This window comes from Sus scrofa, chromosome 1 (assembly GCF_054392235.1).
Source record: "Sus scrofa isolate SSC_HxYL_T2T_F1_AM1 chromosome 1, Sscrofa_HxYL_maternal_Yorkshire_Landrace_v2.0, whole genome shotgun sequence".
Classification (NCBI taxonomy): Eukaryota; Metazoa; Chordata; class Mammalia; order Artiodactyla; family Suidae; genus Sus; species Sus scrofa.
In genome coordinates, this window is record NC_139383.1 from 193,309,296 (window position 1) to 193,331,360 (window position 22,065).

The 22,065-nt window shown below is 41.5% G+C and overlaps 1 long non-coding RNA gene across 2 annotated transcripts in view; it reads left to right on the forward strand.

The window, feature by feature from the left end:
* Positions 1–20,253, forward strand: part of LOC146406934 (uncharacterized) — a 74,931-nt gene extending 54,678 nt beyond the window's left edge. For both annotated transcript variants that reach the window (XR_014819162.1, XR_014819161.1), the window contains exons 3-4: positions 17,540–19,022; positions 19,189–20,253. This is a non-coding gene — a long non-coding RNA (uncharacterized LOC146406934). The remainder of the gene's footprint in view (positions 1–17,539; positions 19,023–19,188) is intronic.
* Positions 20,254–22,065: the final 1,812 nt, after the last annotated feature.

Genomic DNA, 22,065 nt, shown 5'->3' on the forward strand with positions numbered 1-22,065 from the left:
ACCCTACCCCCACTGCAGTAGGGACCTCTCCCCGCCCCCCTCTGAGGCATCCCAGAAGGTTCCCTTCGGAACTTCATATGTTTTCTTGGCTTTGCCAGATCTACTTACCTAACTCATTTCAGTTCAAAAAGCATTAATATAAAGTTTAGCACCTAGTAGGCACATAACAAATGATTGTTGGATGACTAAATATTTATTAATTATACATGAGAGGCAGGGGCAAAAGTAATATAATAAGACATCTCCCTGAGTCCATCGACTTATTAAGTAAATGCAGATTTTAATGTTTCTGCAATAAACATCTCCTGTAGGGACACGCAATTTTAGTTCTCTTGTGGAAGAGCTATTAGTGCTAATAACAGAAAAAAAATGACAAAGGCCTGATATTTGATGACTGAGTTTACAAAGCTAATTTGGAAAGTTAACATGGATTATTAAGCTGAGATTTTAAAAAGGGCTTCTTTAATGAGATAAACTTCTTTCAACTCCAACTGTCCTAATGGCAACTTCCTGTCCCTCTGAGAGTCATTATTTTTAGAAGTTGTATTTTAAGTTAAGGGAAATAATATCAGTACTTAAGCTTTTTTAGTAATTAAATATAGAGATTATATTCTCTTTTAAAATTATGCTTGAATTTTCTTTTATGAGAACCACAGCAAAGTCATAAAATAATAGGTCCATAATAAAGTTTCAAAGATCTGAAAACTTTTACAGACTAAAAAATACTGAATTTAAAGAAATTGAATTCTGTGGCTTTGGTATTAAAGGCAAACAAAAGTTTCCCACATCTTTAAATAATTAAGAAAATTAGAAAACTGTGAACCAAGCTTTTGATTCTATAGCCCTTTAGAGTATGAAAGGTCAATTGTCAGTCTGTTGGATTTATTAATGGGGGTGCTCATTGAGAAGGGCATAAACCCTGCAACATAATGCTGCTTACTGAGCACTTGTTTTGTTCCTTTGTTTTAAAAACTCCCCCAAAGTAAAAAGACTGGGAAGAGAAAAAAGTTAATTGAGTTTGTCTGGAACAACCTCCCTTCCCATCCCCAGCCAAAACCCTCTCCCCTTAAGTCCAGCCTCCTTTGACTCTGAGGCCTGCCCCTTTCCAGGCCCTTCTCACGTGCTTTCAATCCCTGAGCTCTGTGCCTTGGCATTGAGGTTTTCATCCTTTCATTTTTAATCTACAGATATTTCAGGAGTACTTTATACAGATTTGTCCCTACAGTCTACTCTCTCTTTTTTTTTTTTTTTTCTTTTCGGGCCACACCCACAGCATATGGAAGTTGCCAGGCTAGGGGTCGAATCAGAGCTGTAGCTGCTGGCCTGCATCACAGTCACAGCAACACTGGATCCTTAACCCACCTAGCGAGGCCAGGTGTTGAACCTGCGTCCTCATGGATATTAGTTGGGTTCTTTACTGCTGCGCACAATGGGAACTGCCAGTTTACTCTTCTTGAAAACAAGAACTACTCTAGGCTTTGTCTCCATGTTCCTTAAACAATGCTGATCACTGAACACTGTTTCCAGAACTGTGATGGTTAATTTTAGGTGTCAACTTGGCTAGGTTATGGCGGCCAATTGTTTGATCAGACACCAGTCAAGATGTTTCTGTGGGAGTTCTGAGTTCCCGTCGTGGCTCAGCAGAAACAATCTGACTAGCATCCATGAGGACACAGGTTCGACGCGTGGCCTTGCTCAGTGGGTTAAGGATACAGCGTTGCCGTGAGCTGTGATGTTGGTCACAGATGTGGCTCAAATCTAACATTAAGGTGGCTGAGGTATAAGCCAGCAGCTACAGCTCTGATTCGACCTTTAGCCTGGGAACCTCCATATGCCATGAGTGCAGCCCTAAAAAGCAAAAAAACAAAAAAAACAAACAAAAAAAACAGATGTTTCTATGAAGGAATTGTTCAGGCATGATTAACACTTAAGTCAGTACACACTGTGTAGAGCTGATTACTCTTCATACTGTGAGTGGTCCTTATCTAATTAGTTGAGGGTCTTAAGGGCAAAAACTGAAGCTTCCTAAAATAGAAGGCATTCTCCTCAAGACGGCAGCATAGAAACCTTGCCTGACTTTGCAGACTGCTGCCCTGCTGATCACACTCCAGATGTAATCCCCCCTGAGTTTAGGCTTCAGACTTGCCAACCCCAACAGTCACATGAGCCAGTTCACAGAAAGCTCATTTTCTCCTACTAGTTCTTTGGAGAACCCTGACTAATACAAGTATGGAAAATCTACATTAAAGAAGAGGTATGATTGATAGCTCTCTTGTGGCTCAGCAGGTTAAGGATCCAGTGTTGTCACTGCTGTAGCTTGGGTGGCAGCTGTGGCACAGTTCTGATCCCTGGCCATAGAACTGCCACATGCCAAAAATAAATAAAATGGTAAATTAAAAAAAATAGATATGGAGTGTCTGCTGTGGTGGAATGCCATTGGCAGCATCTTAGGAGTGCTGGGATGCAGGTTCAATCTGTGGCATGACACAGTGGGTCAAGGATCTGGCATTGCTGAAGCTACTGCTTAGATCAAGACTATAGCTTGGATATGATCCCTGGCCCAGGAACTCCATATGCCACCGGGCAGCCAAAAATGAAAGGAAAAGAAGTTACAATTATTATGATTATAAGAGATTTCAGTGGGCTATATCACTTTTATAGTAATCCTCTGAAGAAAGCACCACCTGCTTATCAGTTTGCAAAAGTGATACGTCTTGAAGGAGCCTTGAAAAATTTAGTACTTCACAAGTCCCCATGTGGCACAGCAAGTTGAGGATCTGGCTTTGCCATAGCTGTGATGCAGGCTGCAACTGCAGTAGGTTCAGTCCCTGGCCTGGGAATTTCCACATGCTATGGGTACAGGCCAATAAAAAAAGAAAGAAAAATTTAGCAATTCAGCATTGTCCCTATTTCCATACTGTACTCATGCCTCATTGATTTTTTTTTTTTTTTTTTCTCTTTTTAGGGCCACACCCATGGCACATGGAAGTTCCCAGCTCGGGGTCATATCTGAGCTGCAGCTGCTGGCCTACATCACAGCCACAGCAACGTAGGATCTGAGCCACGTCTTTGATCTACACCACAGCTCATGGCAATACCAGGTCCCCGGCCTACTGAGCGAGGCCAGGGATAGAACCCGAATCCTCATGGATACTAGTCAGATTCATTTCTGCAGCGCCACAGTGGGAACTCCCAAGCCTCATTGATTTTAAGTTTTTACTTGGAAATAATTTCAAATTTACAGAAATGTTGTGAGTAAGAATAGTACAAAGAGGATTTCCCGTTGTGGCTCAGCGGTAATGAACCCCATTAGGATCCATGAGGACATGGATTCAATCCCTGACCTCACTCAATGGGTTAAGGATCCAACGTTGCCATGAACAGTGGTGAAGGTCACAGACATGACTCGTATCTGGTGTGGCTGTGGCTGTGGCATAGGCCAGCAGCTGCAGCTCGATTTGACTCCTAGCCTGGGAACTTCCATATGCCACAAGTGCAGCCCTAAAAAAAAAGAAAGAAAACCCATGTATATTCTATCCAGCTTCATCTAGTTTACCCATTTACTTTATCATTGTGCCCATACTGTCTTGCTGTACACATATACACTTGAGAGTAAGTTTTTTTTGTTTTTTGTCTTTTAAGGCTGCACCCACAGCATATGGAGATTCCCAGGCCAGGGGTCTAATTGGAGTTGTAGCTGCCAGCCTACACCACAGCCACAGCCACGCCAGATTCAAGCTGTCTGTGACCTACACCACAGCCGACAATGCTGGATCCTTAACCTGCTGAGCGAGGCCAGGGATTGAACCCACAACCTCATAATTCCTAGTATGATTGTTTCCATTGCACCACTACAGGAGCTCCCAGAGAGTAAGTTATATACACTGTTAGTCCTTACTTCTAGATGTTTCAGTGTGTATTTCCTAAGAGGAGATGATACTCTGTTACTCATCCGGTACAGTTATAAACTAAGGTAAATTTATTATTGGTTTAATACTTATATCTATTCCATTATCTGTGTTCTACTTGTACTAATTCATTGAACATTGTCCTTTAAAGCATTTTTTAATTCTTTTCCATTATGGTTTATTTCAAGATATCAAATATAGTTCCCTGTGCTGTACAGTAGGACTTTGTTGTTTATTTTTTACAGTTAGCTTGCATCTGCTAATCCCCAAATCCTAATTTATCCCCCCTACTTTCTCCTTTCATAACCATAAGTTTGTTTTCTATGTCTGCAAGTCTGTTTCTCTTTTATAAATAAGTTTGTGTCATATTATACATTCCACATATAAGTGATATATGGTATTTGCCTTTCTCTTTCTGACTTCACTTAGTATGATAATCTGTAAGTCCATCCATGTTGCTGCAAATGGTATTATTTCATTCCTTTTGTGGCTGAGTAATATTCCATTGTATATATGTACGATATCTTTATTCATTCATCTGTAAATGGACACTTAGGTTGCTTCCATGTCTTGGCTCTTATAAACAGAGCTACTGTGAACATGCGTCTTTTCAAATTATAGTTTTCTCTGATTATAGGCCCAGAATTGGGATTGTTGGGTCATGTGATAACTTTAGTTTTCATTTTTTAAGGAACCTCCATACTGTTTTCCATAGTGGCTGCACCATTTTATATTCCCACTAACAATGTAGGAGGATCTCTTTTCTCCACACCCTCTCTAGTGTTTACTATTATTTATAGATTTTTTAATGTGACAATTCTGACTGCTGTGAGGTGATACCTCGTTGTAGTTTTGATTTGCCTTTCTCTAACAGTGAAGTTGAGCATCTTTTCATGTGTCTTTGGCCATTTGTATGTCTTTGGAGAAGTGTCTATTTAGATCTTCTGCCCATTTTTTGATTGTTGTTGTTGCTATTGAGTTGTATGAGCCATTTGTTTATTTTGGAAATTAGGCCCTTGCCAGTTGCATTGTTTGCAAATATTGTTTTCCATTTTGTGGGTTTTTTCATCTTGTTTATGGTTTCCTTTGCTATGCAAAAGCTTAAAGCAATTTTTTTTTCTTTAATATGGGATCAAGTTCTCATGTCTTTCTAATATGGCTTTTCCACAGCCTTTCTTTGTCTTGTATGACATAGGAGCCATCGTTTTGATGCATGATTTCCAGGAAAATAGGTTATTCAGCAATTGCTAGTTTTAGCACAAATCAGAGTCAGATATAAATGAATATCAGATGTAGTTTTCCTCCTAGGACCTCATTAAGATCACACAGAATTCTGGATATGAAACACATACCCTAGTAATGCCCTACTAAATCACTTAATAGTCCCGTTGCTCTGTTAACGATCTCCTCATCTAGGTTTTCCTTTGCCCTGGTCAGTCAGTGGGTAAGACAGACTTTGTGTCTGAAGTCCTATAACTAAAAGCTTATTTTGAATTAGAGCTGGGTTTGGGAATTAGAACCGCATCTGGTTTTCAGGTAATTAATTCATAAGAGGAAACTAAGATCTAGAGTTTGAAAAAAATTTCAGTGAGAAGACATTGAAGTCACCGGGGATAGGCTTTTCCAAAATATGATCCCTTCAGCTTTATTTAATATATTTTATATTTTAAAAAAACTAATATAATTAGCTTGATTTAGCCCATAACAAGCTCTGGCTTCTTTCTTTCTTTTTTAACAAAGGGGAACATTGGATTAAATTACTATTCATCTGAAAATATTATTCCATGGGGAAAAACCCATTAGATGCATAAAGACAGATAATGCTAAATAGTTAATTGGGAACAGAGGATCACGTGATGGAGAATAGATGACTAAGAGTTACTGGTTTTGAAATAAGTTTTTATGCAGTGTCATATAGTCTAGTTAAAATCACTGTCATGATGACTTCTGGTCCAGAAGTGGAAGTCATATAGTGCATCATGTAACAGCTTCGCTTTGGCTGACTTGCTGTCTTGGCATGGCTTTTGCTGCAGATGCGTATAGAGATGGTGCATGTCATACTTCTAAAAAATGTCATCGAATAACAGACTAGAAACAATTTAAGGAAACTTCTGAATTAATAGATTTTTTTAAAAAGATAATTTATTTAAAATTATGTTCTTGTGACCAGTGAAAATAACTTTTTCTAAACAGGAAAAATGCTAAATTAGAATTTGATAGGGAGCTGAGGGGGAAGGGTTATACATGTTTAGATAGTTAACAGCTGATTACCAGTGAGAAATCTGCCCCCCCCACCATAATAGATATTACTTTTATGAAAAAGAAAGCTGCTTTTTGTTTTGTTTTATTTGTAAAACTTGGTGAATAAAATGATTGCCCTTTAAAAGAACTGAATGCCATTCTCATTTAGAGACCAATGAATTGTGGGGCCTAGTAACCAAGATCAGGAAGTTAGTAATAAAGTTTGCTAAGAAAAATGACTCATTCACCCAATTTAGTCAACACACCTTGCTCTGGAAACCCAAGTGGCCTTGGTCCTAAGGAAGATGTGCCCATACTAAGTGTAAAACATCTCTGATGAAACAAAGGTTTCTAGACACATTTCTAAAGCGTTTTCCATTATTTACCACACAGGAGGTCAGGTGTGATGCAAATGAAAGGTAGTTGTTTTGTTTGGATGAGTCCCCCCCACCACCACCTTGACAAGGACAGAGATGCTTCTTTCTCATCACGTGAAGGGATTAAATTGTTTCCTTCTGAATGGGCCTGTACCGGCTCAGTGCAGAAGGAGCCATGTGCTTGGGGATGAGTTCTGGCTTTTGCCTTCCAGCTTCTTCAAGTGGTTTTCCACCCCTTAATGTACCTAAATGGAATTTGAAGAGGCTGCTCTCTACTTCCTCCCAGAGAGACAGATCCTCCGGTGAGTCATGCAGGCAGGCGCTCCAGCGGCTGGGCGTTTGCTCTTCTAAGCAGACAAGCTTGCATTGCACCAGCATCCCGTGTTGCCTACAGCATCAGCAGTCTCCTCTTGTATCCCAGACAAGGCTGCCAACTCTGCCTGGTGCCACAGCCCCAAGGAACCAAGGCCCGGGTCTAAGGATTTTATAGACTGGGAGGGAAAGGGGATAACTGATGCCCATTTCACAGCAAGAGCAGCAAGGGTGTGTACTGGGGGAAATGGGTAGCAGTATGCTGGGTCTGGGCTGAGGAAGACCGGTGGAGACTGTGATTCAGTCTAGGGTCTGGAGTGCCTGCAGCAGTATTTTAGGACTTAGGCACTACTTTAAAAAATCACCATGGGAGGGTCCCTTGTGGCACAGCGAGTTAAAGATCCAGCATTGCCACAGCTGTGGTGCAGGCTGCAACTGTGGCTTGGTTCCATCCCTGGCCTGGGAACTTCCAGATGCTGGGGTAGGGGGTGGTGGAGGTTAAAAAAAAAAAAATCCCCATGAATAATTCGTGAATAATTCTTTTCCATTTCCCTAAGAGAGCTCAGGTATGAGCATTAAATTTTCTTGTCTTTTTTTTTATTTCTTTTACCCAACTCTTTTTTTTTTTTTTTTAATTTTTAAAAAGATTTTTAGGAGTTCCTGTCGTGGCTCAGCGGTTAGCAAACCCAACTAGCATCCATGAGGACTCGGCTTTGATCCCTGGCCTCACTCAGTGGGCTAAGGATCTCGTGTTGCCATGAGCTGTGGTGTAGGTTAGAGACACGGCTCAGATCCTGCGTTGCTGTGGCTGTGGCATAGGCCGGCAGCTCCAGCTCCGATTGGATCCCTAGCCTAGGACCCTCTGTATGCCATGGGTGCGGCCCTAAAGAGACCAAAAAAAAAAAAAAAAAAAAGATTTTTATTTTTTCTATGTAGTTGATTTATAGTGTTCTGTCAATTTACAATTCTGTCAATTATGACCCAGACATATATATATGTGTGTGTGTGTATATATATATATTCTTCTTCTCACATTATCCTCCATCATGTTCCATCACAAGTGACTAGATATAGTTCCCTGTGCTGTACAGCAGGATCTCATTGCCTATCCACTCCAAATGTAATAGTTTGCATCTACTAACTCCAGACTCCCAGTTCATCCCACTCCCTCCTTCCCTTAGCAATCACAAGTCTGTTCTCCAAATCCATGAATTTGTTTCTTTTCTGTAGGTAGTTCCATTTGTGCCATATATTAGATTCCACGTATATGATATCATATGGTATTGATCCTTCTTTTTCTGACTTACCTCACTTAGTATGAGAGTCTCTAGTTTCACCCATGTTGCTGCAAATAGCATTATTTTGTTCTTTTTTATAGCTGAGTAGTATCCCATTGTGTATCTATACCACATCTTCTTAATCTATTCATCTTTTGATGGACATTTAGGTTGTTTCCATGTCTTGGCTACTGTGAATAGTGCTGCAGCGAACATATGGGTGCATGTATCTTTTTCAATGAAAGTTTTGTCCAGATGTATATCCAGGAATGGGATTGCCAGGTCATATGGTAATTCTAGATTTGGTTTTCTGAGGTAACTTCATTAAATTTTCTTGGTTCAGAAGATTATGAACCTATGGGCTCAACCACTAGTGGGTTTTACTTACTAGAACATAATTAGATGGTTAGATAAGTTATTGATTACTTTGCCAGCAACTCTGATGCCCCCACCATGGGATTATTGCTTTTGAAATGTTAATTTTTTATTTTATTTATTTATTTATTTATTTATTTATTTTTTGTCTTTTTGCCATTTCTTGGGCTGCTCCTGCGGCATATGGAGGTTCCCAGGCTAGGGGTCTGTATAATCGGGAGCTGTAGTCTCTGGCCTATGCCAGAGCCACAGCAACGCAGGATCTGAGCCGTGTCTGCGACCTACACCACAGCTCACGGCAATGCCAGATCCTTAACCCACTGAGCAAGGGCAGGGATCGAACCCGCAACCTCATGGTTCCTAGTTGGATTCATTAACCACTGCGCCACGACGGGAACTCCGCTAATTTTTTTTAAACTTCCAAGATTCTTGCTGATAGTGCTAAAGAAAATCAGGGTTCCTCTCGTGGCTCAGTGGAAACGAATCCAACTAGGAACCATGAGGTTGCAGGTTTGATCCCTGGCTTCGCTCAGTGAGTTAAAGATCTGGCATTGCTGTGAGCTGTGGTGTAAGTCACAGATGCAGCTCAGATCTGGCATTGCTGTGGCTCTGATGTAGGCCAGCAGCTGTAGCTCCAATTAGACCCCTAGCCTGGGAAATCTCCATATGCCGCAGGTACAGCCCTCAAAAGAAAAAAAAAAAAAAAAGACAGAAAATGATTCTGACACTTGTTAAAACAATAAGGAAAACTTTCCCAGGACTGTTGTAGTCAGAGCATTGCAGTAGGGGAGAGAGAGGAGACTCAACTCCAAAAACAATAGACAGCTGGGGATTATAGCCAAAGAGTAGAGGGAGCCAGGTCAGGGGATGGAAAATTACTAAGAGGAGACATCAAGGGTACAGAGACTTGTTAAACCAACTTAACAGGATTCTTGCTGAAGGCAGGTCAAGGACATCTACGTCAAACGTGGGGGATGCAGAACTTGATCCCAGCAAGGATGAGGGCCAAGGTCGAAGCCTAGTAGAGAAGAGTCTGACTCAAGTTTGGTCAAGGAGAGAGTCGTTGTCCTGTGTGCTGAATCCGGGCTTCTACCTCAGAGAGGGGAGTGGGGCCTCGGTACAGTTTATCGGAGAGGGGGAAAGACCCTTCTCACACTTGTATTTGGCAGGTTGTACACACAGGGTTGCCCTGCAAGACCCAGGGTCAGCAGGTGGGCAGTGATTCTTGGGGGCCAGCCAGAGCTTCCAGGCCTCTGCCCGCTGTGCCTCCTCCTCCACCCACCCAGTCCAGCCAAGCAATTTGGGTCCAGGGAGACTTCGCAGTTTTTATTTTTCTATGTTCCAGAGTCAGAATAGAATCAGATCACATTTTATTAGTTTTACGTATTAAACAATACTGGAGGGAGTTCCCATTGCAGCTCAGCAGTAACAAACCTGACTAGTACCCATGAGGGTTCAGGTTTGATCCCTGGCATCACGTAGTGGGTTAAAGATCCAGTGTTGCTGCAAACTGTGGTATAGGTTGAAGACACAGCTTGGATCCTGCATTGTTGTGGCTGTGGAGTAGGTTGGCACCTGCAGCTCCGATATGACCCCTAGCCTGGGAACTTCCATATGCCACAAGTTCAGTCCTGGAAAAAAAAAAAAAAATCCTGGAAATACATTTTTAGGTTATAAACTTGACCTTGTCAAGTAAAGCTAATTCAGCTTTTTAAAATTTAGTATAAAATATACAAAGAATGAAATTTACCACTTTAACACTTTTTTGAGTGTATAATTCATTGGCATTAAAATCTATTCATATTCTTAACCGTCCATTTCCAGAAGTTTTCCGTTATCCCAAACTGAAACCCTATACCCACTAAACACTAAGTCTCCAACCCCTCCCTCCCATTAGTCCCAGGAAACACTGTTCTGCTTTCTGTGTCTGAGTTTCTGTCCTCTGTGAGGTACTCTTGTTCCCTCATGTAAGAGGAATCATATAATATTTGTCCTTTTGTGACCAGCTTATTTCTTATTTCACTTAGCATAATGTCTTCAAGTTTCTTCTGTGTTGTAGCATGTATCAGAATTTCCTTTTTTTTTTTTTTTTTCTCTTTAGGGCCACACCTGCGGCATATGGAGGTTCCCAGGCCAGGGGTCAGATCGGAGCTACAGCTGCTGGCCTACACCACAGTCACAGCAATGCCAGATCCGAGCCGTGTCTGCGACCTACACCACAGCCCATGGCAACACCAGATCCTTAACCCACTGAGCGAGGCCAGGGATCGAACCCACAATCTCCTGGTTCCAAGTCAGGTTCGTTAGCCACTGAGCCATGATGGGAACTCCCAGAATTCCTTCCTTTTTAAGGCTGAGTAATATTCCATTGTATGTGTATATCATATTTTGTGGGGTTTTTTTTGCTTCATGTATCACTGGACAGTTGGGTTGCTTCCTTTTGGCTATTGTGATTAAGGCTACTATTAACATGAGTGAATAAATATCTATTTGAGTTGCAGCTTTTAGTTATTTTGGGTCAATACTAGATCATTTGGTAATTCTATTTTTAATTTTTTGAGGAACATCATACTGTTTTCCATTGTGGCTGCACCATTTTACATTCCCACCAGCAATGCACAAGAATTCCAAGTTCTCCACATCCTTGCCAACACTTCTCTTCTGTTTCCTTTTATAGCAGCCTTCCTGGCGGGTGTGAAGTGACATCTCATTGTGGTTTTGATTTGCATTTCTCTCATGATTAATGGTGTTAAGGACCTTTCCATGTGACTGTGGACATTTGTATATCTTCTTTGGAGAAATATCTATTCAAATCCTTTGCCCATTTTAAATTTGGGCCTTTTTTTTTTTGAGTTGTAGGAGTTCTTTATTAATTCTGGACCATAATCTCTTTCCAGATATATCATTTGCAGGTATTTTCTCCCAATCCATAGGTTGCCTTTTCACTATGTTAATAGCGTTCTTCTGAAGTTCCCTGGTAGCCTAGTGGTTAAGGATCTGGTGTTATCACTGCCCTGACTGTTGATTTGATTCCTGGCCCAGGAATTTCTGCATGCTGGGGATGTGTAAAAAAAAAAAAGTGTCCTTCAATACAGAAAACTTTTAAATTTTGTAAAAGTTGAATTTATTCATTTTTCTTTTATTGTCTGTGTTTTGATATCATGGCCAGATCCAGTGTCATGAAGCTTTTCCCCTGTGTTTTCTTCTAAAAGTTTTATAGTTTTAGCTCTCACATGAGGTCTGTGATCCATTTTGAGTGCATTTTTATGTATGGTGTAAGGGATGGGTCCAGTTTCATTCTTTTGCATGTGGTCGTTCAGTTTCCAAGCACCGTTTGTTGAAAAGACTGTCCTTTCCCTTGTTGATCATTCAGTTCTGTTTTACACCAAGAAGAGGAAATGGTTAGAATTACATTTACATTTATTCTTAGATTGACATTTCACTTTTTGATAGGTTTTTAAAATCTGTGCATCTGTCCCAGTTTTTGACCAGCTGTTTGCTCCAAGTCGATGGGGGTAGTGACCTTAACCTCTGCAAGGGATGACAAAACTCTGCCAGTCTGATGGTTTGGGGAGACCCAGACTCCTCCAGACTTTCTCCGTTGGGCATCCTGAAGGTTGAGCTGTCCTCCTAAGGAACACATTCCTTTAGTTTAACAGACCTTTAGGATGCCAGTACCCATGGGAAGAGGACAGAATGTTAGTCACTTACATGCCAGTGTGAATTCATTTACAACATTGCTTTCCTCCCAGCTGATTAGCTGAGAAGAAGGGAATTTTAACTTGAACATGATTAGAGGGTTGGGGTGAAGTAAGAAGAAAGGGAGAAGCACTGTTTTAAGGACAAGGCCACATTTCAAGGAGGACAAGCCCCCAGTGTGGCACTACCCTGGACAGCATGAGACATCAGGCACCTTGGATAGACACAGAAGAAGGGACTATGGCCCCGACGGGGAAGTAGGAGAATCTAAAGATAATTTTGCCTAGTCCACAGCTGTGCCGGGGAGAGGCTGTGGAAGTGAGTATGAGTAAGCCATGGACGTGCAGAACCAAGGCCCGGCCCTTTCATGTTTATTTTAAAGCAGTGGCAGATATTTCTCCAAACCTGGCCTCATTGCTTTTAGGTATTGTCTGTCCAACCCTTCTTTTTAAGGTAAAAATGAAAAGATTGCAGTGCTGAAGAAATCTCACTGGAGGAATAGGGCCTCTGGGGCAGCAAACGTTTCTGTGACCCCTGCTTTCACACCACACCACAAAACCCGCACACACCCACACCTTCTTGGGGCCTTGTCATAATTTCGTAATGATCCTAATTTGAGCTGATTACACATATTTAAATAACAGATATTTAAAATGTAGGCTAGGAGTTCCCGTCGTGACGCAGTGGTTAACGAATCTGACTAGGAACCATGAGGTTGCGGGTTTGATCCCTGCCCTTGCTCAGTGGGTTAAGGATCCGGCGTTGCTGTGAGCTGTGGTGTAGGTAGCAGACACGGCTCGGATCCCGCATTGCTGTGGTTGTGGCTGTGGTGTAGGCCGGCGGCTACAGCTCCGTTTCGACCCCTACCTAGCCTGGGAACCTCCATATGCCACGCGAGCGGCCCAAGAAAATGGCAAAAGACAAAAATAAAAAAATAAAATAACGTAAAATAAAATGTAGACTATATTGTTGATGCTTCTATACCTTGAGGACTGTACTGGGTATCTTAATTCTTCCATTCATACATTTCAAGAACTAGAGTGTTTTTAAAATTATTTAAGATTGGAGTTCCCGTCGTGGCACAGTGGTTAACGAATCCGACTGGGAACCATGAGGTTGCGGGTTTGGTCCCTGCCCTTGCTCAGTGGGTTAACGATCCGGCGTTGCTGTGAACTGTGGTGTAGGTTGCAGAGGCGGCTCAGATCCATCCTGCGTTGCTGTGGCTCTAGAGTGGGCCAGTGGCTACAGCTCCGATTGGACCCCTAGCCTGGGAACCTCCATATGCCGTGGGAGCGGCCCAAAGAAATAGCAAAAAAAAGACAAAAAAAAAAATAATAAAATTATTTAAGATTGACATTTTGTCCCATAAGCTCTTGTTTCTAGCCAGAATCATCTCTGCTACACAGTAGAGACAAATAGTTTTACGGTTGGGTTTGGTTATCTTTAAAATACCCTTTATTCACGGAGGGAAAGATGTGTTTAGATCACATTCAAAATTTCATTCATGCCTCATTATCAGTTAATTTGGCCATCTAAGACTTGACCATTGCTGGGTGTTGGTTCCATAGAAAGTGCCACTGACGCCGCTCCTTCCCACCCTTAGCTCCCTGCTGAGGATTTCCCTTTTCCGTGGCCCAACTACTTATCTCTCACTTAGTTGTACTGTCACAAGAGCTCTGACTTGTGACACTGGCTGGAGGACATCACACGCTTTTTCTCTTTAGCAAATTGCACTTGACTATTGTTAAGAAGTTAATCAGAGAGGCTATCTTGTGAGATAGTTAGGAAGTGGGCCTTCCAATTTCCATTATCTTTCTGCCAGCATCTAGTTTCTTTTTCTTTGCCATTTCAATGTTGCTCAACACTTCAGGCTGTCAAGTGACCAGTTCCCCGTGGGCTATGTGACCATCCCATTAACAGCTCTCTCTCTCTCTGTATGTATATGTTTATATGTATGTGTGTGTGTGTATATATATATGTTTACCAAACCAACAAAAGCATATTTTAGTACAGTGGTGCACATCTTGCTTGATCAGCTCATATATTTTCTTTATTTGCATTTTGAGGAACATTTTTTTCCTCTTTGGAATGATTACTGTTATTTGAGGTAATCTTTGATTAAAAACAGTACAATAGCTAGTAAGTTTTTGAATAGGGTAGAATAGAAAATACCTTTAATCTTAGATAAAATATTTCTGATAACATTTTTTTCTTTTTAAAGATTACAGTGTAGTGTCATGGCATGTATATGTACAAACTCATTAAGTTGCAAAATTAAATACATACAGGGATCTTTGGTGTATCAATAATGTCTCAACTAAGCTGCTTTTAAAGAAATAACTTTGGGAGTTCCTGTTGTGACTCAGCAGGTTACCCACCTAGTATCCATGACAACGCAGTTTCTATCCATGGCCTCGGCAACCAGAGAAATGCAAGATCCAGCAATCACTTCACTTTTTAAATTTTATAAACACTTTTAAAACTTTATTTTTTGTCTTTTTTGTCTTTTTAAGGCTGTTCCTGCAGCATATGGAGGTTCCCAGGCTAGGGGTCGAATTGGAGCTGTAGCCACCGGCCACAGCCACAGCCACAGCCACAGCAATGCAAGATCCAAGGTGCGTCTGGGACCTACACCACAGCTGATGCCAAGGTGGGATCCTTAACCCACTGGATGAGGCCAAGGATTGAATCCGAATCCTCATGGATACTAGTTGGGTTCGTTACCACTAAGCCACAACACAAACTCCTGTGAGGTTTAAATGAGATAAAACATGTATAATGTGCTTTGTTAAGTTCTTGCTCAGTAAGTGTTAGTTATTAGTGGAGGATCAATATAGCAGAGATCACTTAACATTTTTATTCTTATTTGGCTTTGAAAATTTTTTTCTGCTTGAGTGTGACTTTCTCTGGTATTTGAGGAACATGTTGGGATCCCACTGGGGAAGGTTTGGCTGAGAAGAAATTAGAAGAGGTCTCCTGCCCTTGTAGTGAACTTGGAAATTAACACCCAAATTTTATCGGCATGAGATTGTCTTCAAATTCCTAACAGAAAATGATAGTGGAGAAACCCTCAAATCTTTTTTCCTTGTTTGCTTTTTGAATTTTTTGTTTTCTTTTTTTTTCTTTTAGGGCCATACCCAGGGCATATGGAAGTTCCAGGCTAGGGGTTGAATTGGAGCTACAGCTACCAGCCTATACCACAGCCACAGCAACTCGGGATCTGAGCCATGTCTTGACCTGCACCACAGCTCATGGCAATTCTAGATCCTTAACCACTGAGCAAGGCCAGGGATCAAACCTGAAACCTCATTGATCCTAGTCAGGTTCATTAACCATTGAGCCACAAAGGGAACTCCTGAATTTTTTTTTTTTTTTTTTCATTTTTAGATAGCACCTGTTCCTGCTATGTTTTGCTTGGGCCAGTATTTAAATTGGCTCTGTTTTTTAACTTCAAAACAGCTAGTGGTAGGGAGAGAAGGCTAAGATTTTTGGACCTAAAAATAGCAAAATAAATAATCCCTAGCTGGCTTATAAAAAAACCAAGTATGTAACCACATTCACTCTCAGGCCTGGAGTACACTTTCCTCTGTCTGTCTTTCGTTAGAAATTTCCACCTCCAAGCCTTCCCATCATTGCAGGAAATCTTTTCCTTTGTGCCTGAAATACTTACTTACCCTCATTCATTTTGTGTACCTTCTCTCTCCCACTGAAGGGGCATGGCTGGCAAGCCTCTTTGTTCTAAGACAGGGACACACAGCAGTAAATCACAAGGATCTTGTGGGGACACAGAGAGGGCTGTCAAGGGAGTTCCCACTGTGGCACAGTGGGTTAAGAATCCGACTGCCCAGGCTGGGGTCCAGGGTTTGATCCCTGATCCCACATAGTGGATTAAAGATCTGGCATTGCCACAGCTTTGGGCTCAGACTCAGTCCCTGGTCCGAGAACCCCCATATGTCCCAGTACAGTCATAAAAAGGAAAAAAAAAAAGGAAAGAAAGGGTTGTCAGGGAAGGTCTCTCCTGGTTCCTGAGCGCCCACCTTGTGTCGGATGAGAAGGGCTCCGTTGGTCTCTCTTGTTTGCTTTACTTACTGTTGGGTTTTGGTGTCATTTTTCTATAAAAGGCCTAAATGGAATTTGCCAGAACGAGCTGGCTCTGAAAACTTCTTTGTGGTGACAAGCTTTCCAGATCCCTTTACAGAAGTTCCTCTGAGCACCGCAACGTAGTTTGTTGTAGAAAAGCAGATTTCGGCACATCCGCAGAGGGTCGGAGTTCTCCTCACCGCCCCTCCCCGGTGGCCGAGGTTCCCACGCTCAGGCTCCTTATCCTGAAATGGAAGGAGCCTGTTTCCAAAAGGGAGTTGGCCTTCCCGGGCGTCTTCTCCATGACCCCTTGTTTTGGAAGCATCAGTGTGTGATCCTCCTTTGTCTTATATTTCTATAAAACTGCTTTTGTCATTGTTGCTTTCTTATCTTTGGTCTCCGCTGCTTTTTTTAAAAAATGTAAGCGTCTGTATAATGAAGGTTATGATGATGCTGTACGTGTGTGTATTATTTTACATGTTTCTGCAGGGTGATCTTGGAGGGTTTGTCGCCCTCACCTTCTGGTTTCCCCGTCTGTACTTCTGAAGTTGTTGACTAAATTTGGCTTCATTTGAATAACTCAAACGCATACCGCATTACTCCACATGATTTTCTATCATGTATCTTAATCAGTTTCTTTCTTTTTTTAAAAAAAATTCCTCTCGGAGTTCCCGTCATGGAGCAGCGGACACAAATTCAACTAAGAACCATGAGGTTGTGGGTTCAATCCCTGGCCTTGCTCAGTGGGTTGAGGATCTGGCGTTGCTGTGGCTGTGGTGTAGGCCGGCAGCTGTAGCTCTGATTAGACCCCTAGGCTGGGAACCTCCAAATGCCGCGAGGGTTCGGCCCTGAGGAGACAAAAGACAAAAAAAAAAAAATTTCAATTTTAGGTTTTCACAAATATTTATTGAGCACCTATCATTCCCTCAGGTTAGAATTGGCATTTTCTCACTGACCTGGAACCTGGCTTCTAATCTTCCTGCCCTCAGGCCCCCTGTCCGGCTTCTCTCCCATCTTTCAAGGCCCTGCCATGTCCCCCACATCAGGCAGTGTCCCTGGGCTGCTTGGGCCCACAGCTTCTCTGCCTCCTGAGCACTTATCATTTCCATCTGCCCCTTGCAGTTAGTCATAACCAGCCATGTGACATGTACCAAACTTGTGTACAGTCTTACTCAATTACTAGAGTCTTTTCATCTCTGGTCCCTACCTCACTTAATAAAGTACTTTCTGCCTTCTGAGTGCTCAAAATAATAATTTTTTTTTTTTTAAGATAATAGCTCCTTGCCATCTGCTTCTCCAACTTCAGCTTCAGGAACCTACTTTGGTTTTCGGGTGACCAAGAAAATTTCTCCCTTTCTCAAAAGAAGAGTCAACCACACAGCGTACGTGCCTCACCAAGGAATTCATCTGAATTTCTAGATCTCTTGCTTACTTAGAGACAGAACTCAATTAATTATGTGCCAATTAGTTATTAGTTGCCTAAGAAATTGCAAAAGACTATGCCCCAGGCTTTGATGGAGCACAGTTTCTTAGTGCAGTTTCTCAAAATATAAATCAAGGGCAAAGGTTTATAATCAAATTTCATAAGTTTAGAAATCAGTTTTGCTTTGAAATCAACATAATTTGATCTCAGGCATTTCTTGGGACTAGAGGAAACATTTTTACTTCATGTTGTTTGCCTAAAAAGAAGAGTCAAAAAAACAAAAACTCTCTGGAAGATCTACATTCCCCAGATTCATCTTAACTAGTGAAGATGAACGAAAACATCTGTCCAGTCCCCTCTTTAAAGATCTTCGTAGGAGGAATTCTGGGCATGTGAAAGGAGTCAAGGTCACAGTGTAGGCCTCCGTCTACCATCCTGCCAGGTCTGCAAGGAACTCAGGGCGTTGCAAGGAACTCAGTTCTGGCGTCCTGCTAAGGATAAGTAGAAGGCATTGACTCTTCACTATGTGGTTGCTTTCAACAAAATTTATGAGAAAGCAAAAGGAAGTTTCTAAACTACTGCCAGATGGCAAGAACTTGGAGCACTGAAATGAGACTAAAACCCAATCAGAAAGAAGCATAACCTATTTAGGACAAGACATCGGGGCCTCTTGTGAAACTGAAGCATTTCCAAATCTTCTGTAAAGACATAAAGTCTGACCAGACAAAATTATTTCCTAGGTGTAACATTCAGAAATCAAAGTCATACCTGAGTGACAACAGTCTCCCATTTGCTGTCTGTTCTTTGTTCTTAAGTGAGTTTCTTCTCTGTTGAAGCTGCTTTTGAAGAATCCTTTTCCCTATCTTGGGGACAGATCAACTGGCATCGTCACCCTTCTGGTACAAATGATGGCTTTTCAAAATATACCCTTGTAAGATAGCTGTGTATGTGCCTAGTTTAGTCCATTGTCTTTTTTTCTATTGTCATTGTAGCCACTTTTGGGGTTATTTTTTAAAAGTCTTCTAACAGTTTTACTTACCTGTACTCACCCCTTACTTTGGTACTTTATGAATAGAGACATTTTTAAAACAAACAAGTCAAAAGAGATTTTAGGCATTTTCAAGTTTGCCTATATATAGCAGTGGTTTTTATCTAACATAGAGCCTACTGGCTTTCTGTTCATGAATTTTAAAGCACATTTCAATCAGGAAAGCCTCATTCCTTGAGAATCATTATTTTGTTCAGAATGTCTCACAAAGTCAGCATCTGAAGAAGGCTATTTCTGAAGGACACAACACCTTAACCGGAGAACAACACCTTAGCTGGAGAAGTAAGTCCTTGCTCCTCTGCTCTGACCTGGCTGGTTTAATAGTATTTGGGTTGACAGCTTCACAACTGCTTATGAGTAATAACACTGTAATTTGTATATTGACCAAGCCTTGAGTTTAAAGTTGGTTTTCTGATTGAGCTGATAAATCTGTTCTTCTCTTGCCCAGGTCCTCCCCTCTTGTTACTAAGCCTGCACGTTTATAGAATAATGATGCCGCCTGTGAGCATGAAACAAAGCAAAGCCATCTAGACCACAAGGGGACTGAACCCCTGACTCTGGGCTCATTAGCTCCATTCTTCAACCAGGGCAGCTGAACAGTCAGCCAATTAGTGATTCACTTGGCAGCAGGGGCCAGACTCAACGTGCTGATCTAGTCCAGACCCAGGAAAAGTCTCTCAGAACAGAGTGGCAGCTGTCAAGAGCAAGACTTGCTCACTTCTGTTTGTAATGTTAGAAAAATCTTGCATGTCTTAAAACTTGAATCATACATACACTGTGCTCTGCAGCTAGATTTTCGATTTCACATTAGGTTGAGATCCACCATGTCATTTTGTGTAGTAGAATTTATTTACCGCTATTTTGATTCCGTTTTATGGGTAATATAGTTTATCCATTTTACCACGATCGACATTTGATTTCCAGTTTTTTGCTGTTATAATTAGTTCTGCTGTTCATGTTCATGTGCGTGTTTCCTGGTTTGCACATGCAAGAGTTTCTCCAGGTTCTTCTGCGTTACCTAGAGGTGGAATTGCTGGCTTGTAGGAAACATCTTTAATTTTCCCAGATGGTGTCAAAGCATTTGTGCAGGGCTCTGTTTCCATTTACACTCCCACCAACAAGTATTCCGGTGATTCGCCATCCTGGTCAATACTTGAAATCGTCAGACGTTGAAAATTTGACCAATGAGGTACATGTGAAATTGTATTTTAATTGTATTTCAAAATCCGCCCCCCCCCACTAGTTTGGTTGAACAGTTTTTCATAGATATACTGGCCCTTCGGTTTTCCCCTTTTGTGAAGTACCCATCTCAGCATTCCATCCATTTTTCGCTCAGCTTTATCAGTCACCGTGTGCATTTGCATTATGGATGGTAATCCTCTGTCAGTTGTGAGCAGATATCTTCTCCCAGTTTGATTTGTCTTGTTGCACCTTATATTTTTATGATAAGCTCTCATTTTAAGGTAACTGGTTTGTATTTTTTGTGTCTTATTAATACACAGAATCTTTCCTCAGTGGCATGTAAATGCTGTCCTCTGTTACCTTTTCAAGTTTTATACTTGCCCTCCCTATAATTACTTAATGCATTTGGAATTGATTTGGACTACGACATATGTAGATGAGGTGAGTGGTCCAGATTCCTTCTGTAATGGGCAGTCCTTCATGTTTCATGCTGATCTGCAAGACTGGCTCTCAGAAATCAAGTTTCTGTACATGGGCATGTTTGCTTTTGGAGTCTGTTTGGGATCTTATATGCACCCCTCTGCCAACCCTACACCTTGCATCTCTGGTTACAGGATGTCTTGCTATCTGGCAAGGCGCGTCCTCTCACCTGTTGTTCTCCAGAACTGTTCTAGCTATTCTCGGCCCTTTGGTCTCCTGGAATAGAAGAAATGCTGTTGTCTAAATGTTCGTTCTAAGAGCTAACTGAATTTGTAGTTAGGCAAGGAAGATAGAAACCAGGTTTTTTGGTGTTCTGATCAGTAAATCTGACAGTAAATATGTTTACTTGAATTATAAAAAGTTCATCTAGATTTGAGGAGTTCCCATTGTGGCTCAGCAGAAACAAATCTGACTAGTATCCATGAGGACGCAGGTTGGATCCCTGGCCTTGCTGAGTGGGTTAAGGATCTGGCGTTGCTGTGAGCTGTGGTGTAGTTTGCAGATGCAGCTTGGATCCCGAGTTGCTGTGGCTATTGTGTAGGCCGGCACCTGTAGCTCTGATTCGATCCCTAGCCTGGGAACTGCCATATGCCACAAGTGCGGCCCTGAAAAGACCAAAAAAAAAAAAAAAAAAAAAAAAAAAATTTAGATTTGAGATGAAAATTTATGCTCAGAAAAAGTGGGTTTTTAAATTGTGCAGTATCTACAAACCATATTAATACAGGTAAGTTAACCCTGTCTGGTTGATTTTGCTGTTTTTAATCACAAATTTAATTAACATTGAATTTGGACCACTTCCCTGAGCAGTAATACAGATAATGTGGGACCAGTGAAGCCACATGAAACTGTAATTAGATCTCATGAAATAATGGTCTCAAATTATTTTAAGTGCTTGTAATTTTTAGTAATATGCAGGCCTCTGCACAGATATCAGAAGGGAAACTCAACTAGGGGCGTGTGGGTGTGTGCTGATAACTATTTACTAAGGGAATAAATAGAGAATCTTAATGTACACATTCAGCCTGGGAAACTTTGTATTGTTTATTAACAGAGAAAGCAAGAGAGGAATCTGCACAGTGGGAAATAAGGTCACCAGATAAGGCTTTTTTTGCTACTGTTTCCTGTTCTGGGTGGCTCTGCCCTCCACTCCGAGTTCCATTCCTCCTGCCCAGATTGACAGTTTCCCATTTCCTGTCACTCTTTACCGACTCCCCCATTCTTGAGCTGCCAAACCAAAGCAGTTCAAACAGATAAAGACATAGTTAATTTGCTGAAGAGCACAGAGCTTTCAGTAAACAGTTTCTTCCTGGATCTTAACTGTGTAGAGACGATAGGAACCTTATCAGCAGAGTAAGAATTGGTTCAACTTATTGTCTATTAGGTTTACACCCAGATGGCAAGTCAGCTCATCCTTGCCTTTCTTTGCAGCTGTATAGCTACAAAAAGGGGGAATAGTTATAGCAGCCACAAAAACGCTTTGGGAGAGGGTGGCAGGAATTTTTGGAATCAGCATCTCCATTTTTAGAATAAAGCGGAGCATAGACGGCAGCTGTGCAGGATCATGCATGTAGGAGAGGCATGTAGGAAGTATCAGTGATGATACTTTGTCACAAAGGGATGGAATTCAGAAAGCCCTGCTCTTATTTTCTAAATTATCAAAGTG